The sequence below is a fragment of the Lissotriton vulgaris genome, chromosome 9 (genome assembly GCF_964263255.1).
Source record: "Lissotriton vulgaris chromosome 9, aLisVul1.2, whole genome shotgun sequence".
Taxonomy (NCBI): domain Eukaryota; kingdom Metazoa; phylum Chordata; class Amphibia; order Caudata; family Salamandridae; genus Lissotriton; species Lissotriton vulgaris.
Window position 1 is genome coordinate 935986045 of NC_141697.1, and position 14894 is coordinate 936000938.

Sequence of the window (14894 nt, forward strand, 5' to 3'; positions counted from 1 at the left end):
TGCATTCAGCCCATTGCTTAGCATTGGCCTTGTTTCGTAACTCACTTTTGATGGCTTTCTCTTTGCTAGCTCTATTTGTTTTAGGCTGTCAAGCATGTATTTGTCCCTCCTGTTTACCTCTTTTCTGATTGGCTCCTACAATTCTTCCACGCATGTTCGCTTTTTGGGAACGCTTTCTCTTTGAGGCACTCCAGGTGAGTACCTACATTTCCAGATCACTCCCTTGTATAGTAGTTCAGGAAGCAGTAAAAGTGCTGTGTTTCTTTGAAAAGGTTTCCTGCCCCCTATCTTTCTGCTTGACTGATTCACCTCATCTCTGTCACCACCAGTTCTAAATCTGCCTGTGAGGAACAATGTTCTGTCTATGTGATTGGTTTTTTTGGTCAGTGCTTTTTACTACTGCCATAATTTAAACAATCCTCTTTATCGATTTCACGTCCATGCCATAGGCATTGGAAGTAAGGGAACGGGGGTGCTGAAAATAACCAATTCAATTCAATTCAAAATTCCTTTATTCGACTGTATGCAATGCAGTCATAAAAGTACAATAAAACATATATATACATTACAATGTTAAAAAGACATTTCATCAAGAGCGAGAAATCACAAGAGAACATATAATTTCTGAAACAAATATAAATATACTGTTTGTCTAAAACATATTACCGGGGGAGGGATGATTCAAATAGCGGTTAACCTGCCATACTTTTTCTAAATTTCAGGGCTGTTTTTAGGAAGTTACATAGAAACAAGGTGCTTTCACAGTGTAGCATTTGAAGATAAAGTAATGCAGGCCTTATTTGCACAAAGTTCAATTGTTTAAAAAGGGGTTTTAAAAACAGTTTTCGTGGTATCATGTAGTAGGAGCATATAAATAAGAAGTGAGCCAGATCTTGCGGAGACTTTCTGTCGCAGCCGCAAGCTGGCAACACTTGTCCCCTGTGGGCCCCACTAGGAACAGCTAGCATCAGATGAAATAAGTCAAAACGAAATCTGGACAACAGGAAACGCTCATATCTAGAGATGGGCCAGGATAGGTAGGGTTCAATTTACACGCAAGATTTTGTTAAAACATGCCTCCTCACGCTACCTTTTTTGAGCTCCAACTCTTCCCTAGCTAGCTGTCGATTCAACAGGAAAGTGTCCTTCACATAAGTTACATCATGTTTGGATACTTGCTGTGGTACTAGGAAAAGATCCAACCGACCCAGTTCATGAAGACAGTTTCTGATATATTTTAACCAGGGTATCTTGAATTTCCCTTCCCAGTTGAGTGCTTCGAGAAGGATATTTTGGGTAAATGGTATATCATCATTCAACCAGCAGTTTAACCAACCCAACAAGGGGTTTACAGCAATTTTGTCCCCCAGGTATTTCCTCGTGAATGGAGAAATTAGCTGTGCCTTTAGGTAGACATAATACTTGTTTTAGGAAATTGTTTTCAATTGTTACAAGGTCACCCACAGGGACAAAGCCCCAAATTTCGCTCCCGTAACAGGCCACAGCGGTGCTTTTAGCTTGGTACAGTTTCATCAGAGCAACCGCTGGTGTGTTTCCCATTTTACGCGCAAAATCAGTTATTGCAGCATTAGTCCTTGCTGTTTCTCCCTTTTTCTTCCTTACTGCAGGACCCCAAGTGAGTTTATGGTCAAACAATACACCAAGGTATGAGAAAGTCTTTGTTATTGGTATTTTTTCCCCATTGACAGAGAAGGGATAAGACTTTTTTGAGCCAGATCCTATCTTCATAACAAATGATTTAGTATTGTTGATGCTCAGGCCCCGTGATTTCATGAATAGGAAAAAAGAATCAAGTGATATTTGAAGGCCCAGTGCAGTTCTGGAGATAAGGACGGCATTGTCTGCATAGAGCAGAACAGGTACGCCCTTTCTCCCTATGTGTGGATAGTCAGTTTTTGTTTTTAAAAGATGCTCCTCGAGACCATTAATATATAAATTAAAAAGAAATGGCGCTAAAATACAGCCCTGCCTAACCCCCCGATTTATCTTGAAGTCTCTAGTAACTTTCAAGTCTTTGGTATAGCGAACATTTGCTCGCGTGTCATTGTGGAGGTCGGCTAAAAAGTTAATCAAATTCTTCTCGACCCCCATTTTGAAAAGGACATCCCAGAGCTCATTTCTATCAACACAATCAAAGGCCGATGAAAGGTCCATAAAGGCCATATATACAGTTCCATTTCTGGCCAAAGTATACTTGCCACTGATTAAGTATAGATTCAGGCATTGAGTTATTGTTGAGTGCCCTGGTCTGAACCCGTATTGAACGGGGGACATTACATTGTTATTTTTAGCCCACATGGTCAGCCTATTTAAAATTATTCCTCCCACTACTTTGGCAACTGGGTTTATCAGGGAGATGGGCCTATAACATGCTGCATTGTTTCTGTCACCCTTCTTGTAGACGGGTACTATGGTTGAGGCCCCCCAGGACTTTGGGCTCCCGATTGCAACACCAGCATTGACAACCGCGGTAAGGATTGGGGCCCAAAGTGAGATATATGATTTGAATAAATCTGGAGGAAGGCCATCTGGGCCCGGGGCCTTATTACTGGTTAAGTCACGGATCCCCTTTTCGACTTCTTCAACTGTGAATTGCAGGGGAGCTTCTTCTGTAAATTTAATTTCTTGTATCATCTGTGAATCATCGCTCTTGAAGATTAAACTAAAATGGGAGACCCACTCATTCTCGGGTATATGAGTTCCAAGGCTGGAAGCATTGGGGTCATCAAACATCGGCTTGTTAATTATGCTCCAAAACTTAGAGCTATTACCCAGAGTTGATGGGTCAAGCAAAGACTCCCAGATGTTTGCTTTTATATCCTTTTTACGGGATGCCAAGGTTGATTTATATTCAGATCGCAAGATTTTAATATGTGTGGAATTCCCTTGGCTTTTTCTTGAGAGCCATTTTCAAGTTTCGACTAGCTGCCGAGCAAGCGTGGTCAAACCATCTTGGCTGATAAACAGTTGGGCCTTTTGTTGGAACAGATAGCAGTTGGTCAATCCTTTGAACAACAACAGCAAAAGTAGATACGATAGTTTCAGGTGGTGTGGACTCAGAGACACAAAGATTAAGTTCCTGTTTGCAACTCGTTTTAACAGACTTATACAAAGTATCACTGTTTATCATGGACCATTTCAAACGACGATTTCCGTTGATCAACTTTAAAGCACCCGTGTCTTTATGGTTTTTCCGTAGTTCAAAAAGACCCTCTCCTAATTCAATTGAGATTGGATTGTGGTCACTAAAGATGCTTTCATGTATTTTGAAATTTAAGGCTAAATTTGCCAGGTCAACAGAAAGAAGAATATGGTCTATGAAAGAGCCGTGCTCAGAGCCTTTATAAGTTGGTACTTCAAAAATGAAGGAGTCATCTTTCAGGGACATAGCGACACTCAGGTTCAGGTCATCTATTAGATTGTTCACATTGGTACCTCGCGGGCAGTGAGCAAAATGAAGTCCTGACCTGTTTCCACATCCCAAGGAGTCCAAGGTTGTCTCGGTCGGGTTTCCACAGATATGCGCGTTGAAATCACCAATGATTATTTTATTCCGTGGCAATTTTACCAATTCATCTCGCAAGTAATTGTGGAGCTTGATGATGTTGCACTCTCCTGATGATGTTACTGAGTTATAAAAGTTGACCAAGGTTAGTGCTTTTCTACCCTTCCTAAGCTCCATAACCTGAATGTTCCTGTTTTCCAATTGTTTGGTTTTGACCTGGGAGATGAGGGAGAGGCTGATGAATGTTGCCAATCCCCCCTTTGATCTGCCACTGGGCGATGGAATTGCTGGGACAAAGAAACTCTGAAACCCCTCAATAAAGACATTATTATCTATGAGCCATGTTTCCTGAAAACATAGTATAGCAAATTTCCTTATAAATTTCACCCACGTCTGGTCCTTTACTTTTGCGGCCAGTCCTGCAATGTTCCACGACAAGATTTTTATAGTGTTAAGTACATCATGATCAGTCGATGGCTCTTGAGTCGTGTTAGTAAACGGGTACGGGCTTTGATTAAGTCGGCTTGTTACAGCTGCTGGTTGATTACTAGTGCTATGTAGCAGGTTATGGGCTATAGTGGGAGAAAAGCTACCTAATTCGAGAGTGGAAAGAGTAGGTGCTACTTGTAGGGAAAGATTCTCAAGGAAAGGTGTTACGGGCTCTATTGTATTGATAACTGGTGCCACTCTTAAGAGGGCTAAAGTACTTGTTGGATTATCAGTACTTATTATATTAGTTTGTTCCACACAATTTGAGAGGTCAGGTAAAGTACTAGGGGGCAGGACAGATGTCAGTCAATCCACCTCATCCAAATAGTCATGGGAATAAAGGGCATCGTATCTGTTTGATGTCGGAACCCCAAATTGATTTTGATTCAGGTAGGGATATGCATGATCTCGTTTATATGTATATGGTGCGGGTTCCATTCTCTATAATGTTGTTGGAGGGGATGGTTATATGTTCTACCTTCCCATGATTGTGCATGTCTTTGTTGTTCAAAGTCTAAGGGCGTCACCTGACTAGGGGCGAGAGGAGGTGCCCATGATTGAAGATGGGCTTGGGGCTCCAAAGACCACTCGTGGCCATGATAAGGTTGAGGATTTTTACTTTGCCCGTTTGTGTTATAGGGGTAAAAATAGCTTAAACCCATCGTGCGGATCAGGCTATTTGTCGAGGGACTCCTCCAGTTAATGATGAATTTCGCCACTCGTCTGTCTTTAAAATTAACTACAATGCAGTCTCCCTCTGTTGATTTAAATCTTGAGCCCACCCAATCTACTCTCTTCACATGAGAAATGTACCCATTTATATGAGAGGGAAGTGGCCTATGTGTGGTTAACCATTGCATGACCTTATTTTTTAGTTCCGCGTTGGTCTCCCCCCTGTTATCAGCCAGCTTGGGGACCCCAATCATGACAATTGTGTATGCATTAGATTCAGGTGAAAGGTTTATATGGATAGGTCTTTTTACCGCCGTCGGTTTAGGCTGATTTGTCCCTGCTGTCTTAATGGGAATATTCGGCGTTAATAATGCGGGATGTCTCAATGACTCCACATTTGCTATAACTGATTATGTAGGGTGACCCTCAGCAGCCCATTCACTATCATCAGTTTCATCATATACCTGAATAGTTTGTGTGTTATTCACAGGCGCAGCTACTACCTGCGGTGGGTTGAAAACTACTTGTGTGGTTGTTACTAAGTTGGAGGTAGCTGGGGATCCCTGTCGCTGAGGTGATGTCTGTTTGACAGTACCATTTGTTGTGTCTCTAGTGGTTTTCGCGGTTTTAGTATTATTAGCTTTGAGGGTTTTGCTTGCTGGAACAAAGATGGAAGTGGGATTAGGCATTTTTAGCATTTTAAGAATGCTAGAGGATACTTCATTTTGTGCTCTCTTGAATTTTCCTAGAGCCTTCTCTATGTTAATAACTCGTTTACTGATGAGCTGTAAGAGAGATTTAACCATAGATTCTATTTCACTCAGGAGGGATATTTTCATTGTGGATATCTGATCTATTTGCCTTGTCTGATCTTTAATCAAAATACTCTCAATATTATTCTTCTCATTTCGGAATGTATCCAGATCTTGGGTGGGTATCAAAAGAGTCCCAGTTGTGGTTGTTGCGGAAGATTTCGCCTGTCTAAGTTTTTGCCACATGTCTTTAATTGAGTGTTTCGGTTTGACTATTGGGCAATAGGTTTTCCTCAACAGGTGTTTTGTCTTTCGTTTTTTCTTATGATGCTGAGTTATACTTGTTGGATCATGAGTTATCGTGGGAGCAAGTTGAGTAGCAGGTGTTTGGCCCTCCACTAGTTGGACCTCTAGATCTAGAGACGATGTACGCAGGCAGCTTATGTTGTTGCCATGGCTAGTCGACACCAGGGGACTACTCTCCATGGTGTTCCCTGCAGGGCATGTAAACAGGGGTTTCGGGGTGTTGTCCTTAATATGCGACCCTGGCAAATCTGTAAACGACTGCATTAATAATGATTCCTGAGAGTTAATTGTGGCATCCAAAATATTTATGTTATCAGTAGTGTGCAAAGACAGGTTTGGAAAACACAGGTCTGGGGTCAAGGAAAGTCGTCTCTCTGTGTCCTGGATGGCGTCCGCCACTACACTAATAGTTTTTTGTAACATAAGGTCTATGGCAGTTATGGTAGGTAGTGGTGTGCTCACAGATTTTAATCTTGTTGTGGATCTCGTTGCCACCGGAGTTTTCCTAACTTTGGTCATCCTTAGGATGTAGACTTATAACTGTGTACCGTGTATCTAGTAAGCGGGTTACCTTATTGCAGGGTGTCTTATGAGGAGGTGTTAAGGGGGTGGCCCGTCCCGGCCACTTCAGGCCCCTGAGGGCCACAGAGGGCCCATCCTTTGTCCGAGCTTCGCCCGGCGTCCCACGAGACGGGTTCGATGGAAATTTAAAGCGCCACCTGACGCTCGCTGATGACGCTGGACCCCAGTGAGGGCTGCTGGGTATTGTGGTTTTCAGCCCCTCGCCGGTCTCCTCCAGGCAGCCCCGCTGTAGCTGGAATCACGTGCGGTCGGCTGCTGGAGACTGGCGGGTGGGTCCAAGCTGTGACAGGGTTTTCGGGCAGCGCGATTTCGGCCAGACGGTTATGGTGCAGTACAAGAGGCACAAGTTAGTTCAAAGAGATCGCCCGCTCTATGGGTTCGATGGAAATTTAAAGCGCCACCTGGCGCTCGCTGATAACACTAGACCCCAGTGAGGGCTGCTGGGTATTGTGGTTTTCAGCCCCTCTCCGGTCTCCTCCAGGCAGCCCCGCTGTAGTTGGAATCACGTGTGGTCGGCTGCTGGAGACTGGCGGGTGGGTCCAAGCTGTGACAGGGTTTTCGGGCAGCGCGATTTCGGCCAGACGGTTATGGTGCAGTACAAGAGGCACAAGTTAGTTCAAAGAGATCGCCCGCTCTATGGGTTCGATGGAAATTTAAAGCACCACCTGGTGCTCGCTGATGACGCTGGACCCCAGTGAGGGCTGCTGGGTATTGTGGTTTTCAGCCCCTCGCCGGTCTCCTCCAGGCAACCCCGCTGTAGTTGGAATCACGTGCGGTCGGCTGCTGGAGACTGGCGGGTGGGTCCAAGCTGTGACAGGGTTTTCGGGCAGCGCGATTTCGGCCAGACGGTTATGGTGCAGTACAAGAGGCACAAGTTGGTTCAAAGAGATCGCCATACTGGAGTTCGAAGTGAATGACCAATATACAGGCCCTTAAATTGTGTTTTTATTTTGTCACATTTGCTATGCATTGGAAGACCAAGATAAATGTTAGGCTCTATCTTCTGAGGGAGTTTGGTGTTTACGTGTTTTTTCTGATTGCAAACTGAGAGGATTTAGGTAACAATTTTACGGGGTACTGGGGGTTGAGGTGTGTTATTTCTTTTCATGAACAAAATGTAAATGCAGCAAATAAACTGTACAAATATTTCAGAATTATGAGCACAAAAGAATGCAACTTTTTGGTAATGCTGTTGTGTGGTGGAAGCAAATATTTGAACACCATTAAAACAAATCAATACACTAGGTGATGCAGATTTCCCCTCATGATCATTTGTGCGTTCACTAGTTTTATGCCTGTGTAAATGTAATGGTAATTTCAATTGAAAATGTGTTGTCTGTAATGGCAGTATGCTGCCACACCATGCCTAGTCCACTCTATGTCACTCTACACTATGACACTCTACGACACTTCTCTCTGCTCTATGCCTCTCTGCTCTAGTACACCTTTCTACAAAACTTTACAAGCAACACTACACTCCACTCCACTCCACACAACACTCCACTCCACGCAACACTCCACTCCACGCAAAACTCCACTCCACGCAAAACTCCACGCAACACTCCACTCCACGCAACACTCCACACAACACTCCACTCCACACAACACTCCACTCCACTCCACTCCACACAACACTCTACTCCACACAACACTCTACTCCACACAACACTCTACTCCACACAACACTCTACTCCACACAACACTCTACTCCACACAACACTCCACTCCACACAACACTCCACTCTCCTCTACGCGACTAACTTTTAGCCATGCTTAACAGCAGCCACACTAGTGTACAACATGGATAAAACACAAAGACAACGCCAAAAACCCTCGCGTATGAAAGACCTATTGGCTTTGCCAATCTTTTTTTCATTTTTTTAACGGCCCCTTCCTCCATGGGTATGAATTCCTTCCCGGAATTTGCCAATGAAGACAATCCCTGTCCTGGTTCACTGGCGATATGAAATCTGAAAGTGAACACATGATTGGGCTATGGCTTAGTAACACTGACCGCTTTCTCAGAAGTACCTAAAAACTTGGAGCTGTTTTACCTTTGAGAAAAGGTCACTGCAGACCAATTATTACCTTAAGAAGATTGTTACAACACATCCCTCTGGGCCTTCATTCCTCTTTGTGTCCCTTTCTCATCAATCCCCCTACTGGAGTATGAGGAGGAGTACTAGTATGAGGAGTAGTAGTAGTAGTAGGAGGATGAGTATGAGTAGTATGAGGAGGAGTAAGAGTATGAAAAAGAGGAGTACAAGTAGTATGAGAAAGAGGAGTATGAAGTACGAGTATAAGAATGAGGAGTACAAGCATGAGTAGGAGTAAGAGGAGGAATATGACGAGTAGGAGAAGTATGAGTAGGAGGAGGAAGAGGAGAATGACTAGGAGGAGGAGGAGGAGGAGGAGAAGGAGGAGGATTATGAGGAGGAGGAGGGAGATTATGAGAAGGAAGAGGAGGAGTGTGGCGGGAAGACGGAACTAGTGAGAGAATGGTGTCCCGGGGGCATGAAAGATACGCGTTCTAGCATTCTACTGCTCCCTGGCCTGGAAGCGGATGCATGCGGGTTGAAGGAAGAGGACGTCAGAATAGTGAGGAGGAGAGAGAGAGCGGCAGAGGAGGAAGGCACAAGGATAGTAAGGAGTCAAGAAGGCGGAGACAAAGGGATAGGATTGACAATGCCAGACAGAGGCAACGTGGGAACTGAGAGCGGTTCGACAGACTGAGTGAGCATTGTAGGGGAGGAGCCCAGGACCGAAAGAGAAGTATAAAGAGGAGGAGGAGTAGTATGAATAGGAGGATTATGAGCAGGAGGAAGAGTATGAGGAGGAGTAAAGTATGAGGAGGAGTAAGAGTATAAGGAAGAAGAGGAGTATGAGTAAGAGGATGCGTATGAAGAGTAGAAGTAGGAGGAGTATGAGGAAGAGGAGTGTGAATATGAGGAGTATGAGAAGTATGAGTACGAGTAGGATTAACAGGAGTAGGAGGAGCATTATGAAAGGGAAGACGGGGAGTGTGGCATGAAGACGGAACCGTCGAGATAATGGTGCCCTGGGGGCATGAACAATACTCATTCTAGCGTTCTACCGGTCCCTGGCCTGGTAGCGGATGTACACAGGTCGAAAGAAGAAGACATCGGAATAGTGAGGAGGGGAGGGAGAGCGTCAGAGGAGGAACACACGAGGAGTCGAAGAGGAGAAGACTGTGACAACGTGAGAGGATGGACGACGCCAGACAGAGCAAACAGGGGAACTGAAAGGGGCTCGACGGACCGAGTGAGCGTTGTAAGGAAGGAGCCCAGGACCAAAGGAGAGGACCGGACCACCAGCCAAGAGCAAAAGAACCAGAGTGAAGGTGCAACAGATGTGGCTGCGGTGACTCCCGTCGGGAGTCACGGCCCAAGGCAAGTACTGTCCACGAGTGAGTGGTTAAGAGGGGAGCGGCTCGTCTTATGGGTTCTTGAGTTCCTTTTTGATTGAGCACAGTTGAGGTGAACTAAAGCCTCTTAAGCAGAGGCTGGTGGGAACAGGAACTATCCTAACCACTTAACTCCCAATTGTCATCTAAATGCCAATGGTGCACGGGACGTGATGGAATAAAGGATTATAAACAGCATGGACTGGAAGTATATCACAATCACAAGTGAAGTCTGGTGAAGGGACATTCATTGTAGAGGACTGTTTTGCTAATAGCCACCTACCTGTTTATGTTTTTCGAGGGTACCCAGGAGAAGGACAGGGGACAAGAGAAGAAAGAAGAAAAGGCTGTGCTCTAGAAGATGAGTGTTGTTAACTCCATTGAGAATTACACATATAATAGGAAATCCATAAGAATGGACTGAAGGCAAAATAAAGAACCTCATAGTAATACAATATCTGGTCTCCGCCTTTACTTGTCTTGTTATATTGGTTGATTGTAATCCCCTGACAGGACAAGAAGATGACCCAACCCCTAACCATGACCGGCATGATCAAGCAGCTAGCGGAAGGCCAGAAACACCTACAACTGGGCATTGAAGGACAGGCGACCACTGCCCAAAAGGACCAAGATAATCTCCAGGATGCACTTTAGGCCAAGGCTGGAGTGATTACCAACAATCAGGTGGTAGAAGACACCTCCATTCAAAGATTAACGAATACCATAGCCAACACTAGGGTCCACCCAAGTTCCGTATAGCAAAAATTCCAACCAGTGGAAGACCCGGATTTCTTCTTCACCAACTTTGAGCGGGTGGTATAGGAAGCTGGCTCTGTATATACTATACCAAAATGAGGTATAGTGTGCACAGAGTCCAGTGGAACCCCAAAGGTAAGCAGAGGTAAAAGTAGATAACACTTTACTCTCTATTTTTGGTAGTATGGGCGAGCAGTAAGGCTTTATCAGAGGGTAGTGTTAAGCATTTGTTGTGCACACTCAATCAGCAAATGATGTCTCTCACTCAAAGACTGAATTCAGACCCATTTTGTTTGTATAAAAATATTGTTAAGTTATTTTATTTCTAGAGCCAAGCCTGGCACTGGTAAGTGAGGGATAATGTTACTTACCCAGTAAGCATCTGTTCTTGGCATGTAGAGCTGTAGATTCACATGCTTTGAATACTTCTACCATCTAGTGTTGGGTCCGGATGTTTGCAAGTTGTTTTTCCAGTCACTAGGTAGTTGACTCCTCCACTCCATTGTTAGATTGCTTTCCCGCAGAGGGTGAGAATGGAATTAGTAAGTAAAGAATAGAGATTTCCATGAGTATGTATATAGAGTAAGAGACAGACAGAACTGCAACAGATACAGGTACCTGGGGAGGCGGGTGGGAGCATGTGAATCTACAACTCTACATGCCAAGAACAGATGCTTACTGAGTAAGTAACATTATCCGTTTGAGGCATGTGAGCTGTAGATCACAAGCTTTGCAGAGATTATACAGCAGTATTCTCCAAAAGTGGTGGCTAACCTGTTGTTGTTGGAGTTGTCTAAAAGAGTGTTCTAAGCACTGCCTAGCCCACATTAGCTTGTTGTCACGCTAACACATCTACACAATAGTGCTTCGTGAATGTGTGCAGTGTAGACCATGTTGCAGCTTTACAAATGTCAACTATGGGGCTGTTTCCTAAGAAAGCCATAGTAGCCCCTATTTTGCGAGTGGAATGCGGTCTAGGAGTTTTGTTAAAGTTTTCTTTGCTTTTGCATAACAAATTTGAATGCATTTAACAATCCATGTAGCAATACCTGATTTGGATACGGGATTGTCCTTGTGTGGTGGATCAAAAACAGCGAAAAGTGATTTCGTTTTACTAAATGATGTTGTTCTTTCAAAGTAGTATAAAAGGGCTCTTCAAACATCTAAGGTGTGTAGAGCTCGTTCTGCCTCTGAATCAGGTTGAGGAAAGAATACAGGTAACTCAACTGACTGATTGATGTGAAAGGCAGAAACTACCTTCAGTAGAAACTTGGGGTTAGTACGAAGGACCACTTTGTCTCTGTGAAGTTGGAAAAAAGGTAATTCTATAGTTAGTGCCTGCAGTTCACCCACTCTTCTCAGTGAAGTGATTGCAATGAGGAAAGCGATTTTCCAGGAGAGATACTGTAGTTCACATTTATGCATGGGTCCAAAAGGTGGCCGCATTAATCGTGCAAGCATCATGTTAAGATTCCACACTGGGGCAGGTGGAAGTCTTGGTGGGATAACTCTTAAGTTCTTCCATGAAAGCTTTGATTACTGGCACTCTAAGAAGAGATAAGTGTTGTAGATATGCAGCTATTGCAGAGAGATGTAGTCAGATAGAGGTGTAGGCTAGCCCTGACTGCTGCAAGTGTAACAGATAACAAATGATATTTTGTATTGAAGCTTCAATAGGATTGATGTTGTTATTATTGCATTAGGTAAAAAAACGTTTGCATTTAGCTGCACAACATGCTCTTGTGGTAGGCCTTCTGGCCTCTTTAATGAGATTCATAAAGTCTAGTGGGAGATTTAGGGAACCAAACTCTAGGACTTCAGAAGCCAGATAGCGAGGTTCAGTTGTTTGGGATCTGGGTGTCTGATTTCTCCTTGGCTCTGTGTGAGGAGACTGGATGCGAGGTGCAGTTTTTGATGTGGAACTAGTGACAGCTCTAACAGAGTTGTGAAACAAGGTTGATTGGCCCTGTGAGGGATATTTGCCTGAGCTTCCAAACCACTCATGGAATGAGTGAGAGAGGCGGAAAAGGGGAAGCAAATATCTCTGACCAGTTCATCCATAGTGCATTGCCTTTGGAGAGTGGGTGTGGGTACCTGGAGGAAAAGTGTGGGCATTTTCCGTTTTCGTGTGAGGCAATCTATTTAAGGGACTCCCCAACTTTGAAAGTATGGGAGGAGAACTTGAAGCTGAAGTTCCCCTTCGTGGATTTTCTGCCTCTGCCTGCTGAGAAGATTGGCAATCTGATTGTTCACTCCTAGGAGGTGTTTAAGTGGGAGATAGATTTTGTGGTGAATGGCCCACTTCCAAATGTCTTGAGCCAAGTGTGACAGTTGAAGAGTGTCCCCCCACCTGTTTTTGTATATGATACATAGCTGTCATTTTGTCCATACGGACTAGGATAGCTTTGCTGACAAGGTGAGTCTGAAATGCTTTGAGTGCTAGAAGCACTTCTAGCAGCTCTAGATGATTTATGTTGAGAGTTTTTTGCTATTGACTCCACAGTTCTTGCACTGTGTGATGTTGAAGATGAGCCCCCCAACCAGTGAGGGACGCGTCCGCTGTTAGCATTGTCTGTGGAACTGGGTCTATGAATGGCCGTCCTTTTGATAAATTCTATGGGTTTCACCATTGCAGAGAGCAGTGAGTTCGGCCCCTTACCAACACTAAATCAGTTAAAAGACCCTGTGATTGGTTCCACTTACTTGCTAAGCATTCCTGGAGAGGACGCATGTGAAGCCTGGCATGGGGAATAATCATGATGCAAGAGACCATCATTCCCAGCAGTTGCATCTACACTCGAGCTGTTAGTGAGTGAGGGGGCTTAAACAGGAGAACTAGAGCCTGTATTTTGCGAATTCTGGCTGCACTGGGGAAGACTAGAGCCCCCTGAGTATCTAAAGTGGCTCCTAGATAGTTTTGAGTGCTGGAAGGTTGAAGATGCGATTTCAACACATTGACTGTGAATCCCAGTTAGTGCAGTAACTGCATTGTCCTATGAGTGTGTTTGAGATACTTTTGATATGTACTGGCTTTGATGAGCCAGTCGTCCGGGTAGGGGAAGACATGAATGTGTTGTCTTCTTAGGTGAACAGCGACCACTGCCAGACACTTTGTAAAAACTCTTGGAGATGTGGTAACTCCGAACGGAGTACTTTGACCTGGTAATGATGCCCCGCTACCACAAATCTGAGAAATTTGCGATAAGCGGGATGTATTGGAATATGGAATTAGGCGTCTTTTAAGTCTAGAGTAGACAGAAAGTTGCCCTGTTGTAGGAGTGGGAGCACTTGTTGAAGTGTTACCATGTGAAAATGGTCTGATTGTATATAAATATTTAATTCTTTGAGGTCCAAGATAGGCCTGAGAGAACCGTCCTTCTTGGGTATGAGAAAGTAGAAGGAGTATACGCTGGATCCATGGTATTGCGGTGGTACGGGATCTATAGCTCCTTTTAAAAGGAGAAACGGAACCTCTTGTTTGAGGAGATGTAAGTGGGTTGGTGACAGTTTGTGTGAACGTGGAGGGATGTTTGAAGGATTGTTGGTAAACTCCAGGCAATAACCAGAACTAATAATTCCCAGTACCCATATGTCTGTAGTTATTGATTGACAGACGGCCAGGAATTGTGAAAGACGCCCCCAACAGGTGTTAAATGGCCGAAGGGAGTGTAGGCAAGTCACCTTTTGGTGTTGGACTTAGAGGCACATGTGTTGGAACCTCTACCTCTACCCTTCCCATTTTTGCCTCTGTACCTCCCTCTGAAGAAACTCTTAGAAGCTGAGGGCTGATTCTTGCCTTTGTAGATGGTAGAGGCAGTGTATGAGGATGTGTTCTTGGACCCTCCACAATAGAAGGAGCGCTGAAGGGCTCCCATAGATGTTGCCACCTCTGTGTCCTTTTTGACTTTTTTCTAATGATGAGTCTACTACAGGGGCAAAGAGGTGCTGCTCGTCAAAGGGTGTGTTAAGGATAGAAGCTTGAACCTCTGGTTTAAAACCTGAAATGCGTAACCAGGCATGCTGTCACAAGACCCTTGTTATCCCTCGATATTGACGCGATGGTACATTCTGTGCAGGACCCGCACGGCCCCTTTAATTCTGTGTGGAGAGAAGCCAAGCCGGGGGCTGTAATCGTGATGTCACTCGCAAGCCATCATTTACAGGAGAACACTGCAGCGGAAAAGGAAGATGTGCCGGTTCTCAGCACGAACGCCGTCGGAGGAGAAAACGGAGATAAGCTGGAGAGAGTAGAGAAGGAAGAAGCTGCCCCCGAATATTGTGTCGCTGCCTCGGAAGTCCAGGGAGAAAGAACGCCAGGAGGCAAATGAGGACACTCGCCGCCGTGCCACGCTCCTGAAGGAGTGTGGCTGGAGCAGGTACGTTGCCG

At 44.6% G+C, this 14894-nt stretch overlaps 1 protein-coding gene across 1 annotated transcript in view; it reads right to left on the reverse strand.

The window, feature by feature from the left end:
- Positions 1–14894, reverse strand: part of APEH (acylaminoacyl-peptide hydrolase) — an 883124-nt gene that overhangs the window by 99618 nt on the left and 768612 nt on the right. The gene's annotated exons all lie outside the window — the stretch shown is intronic.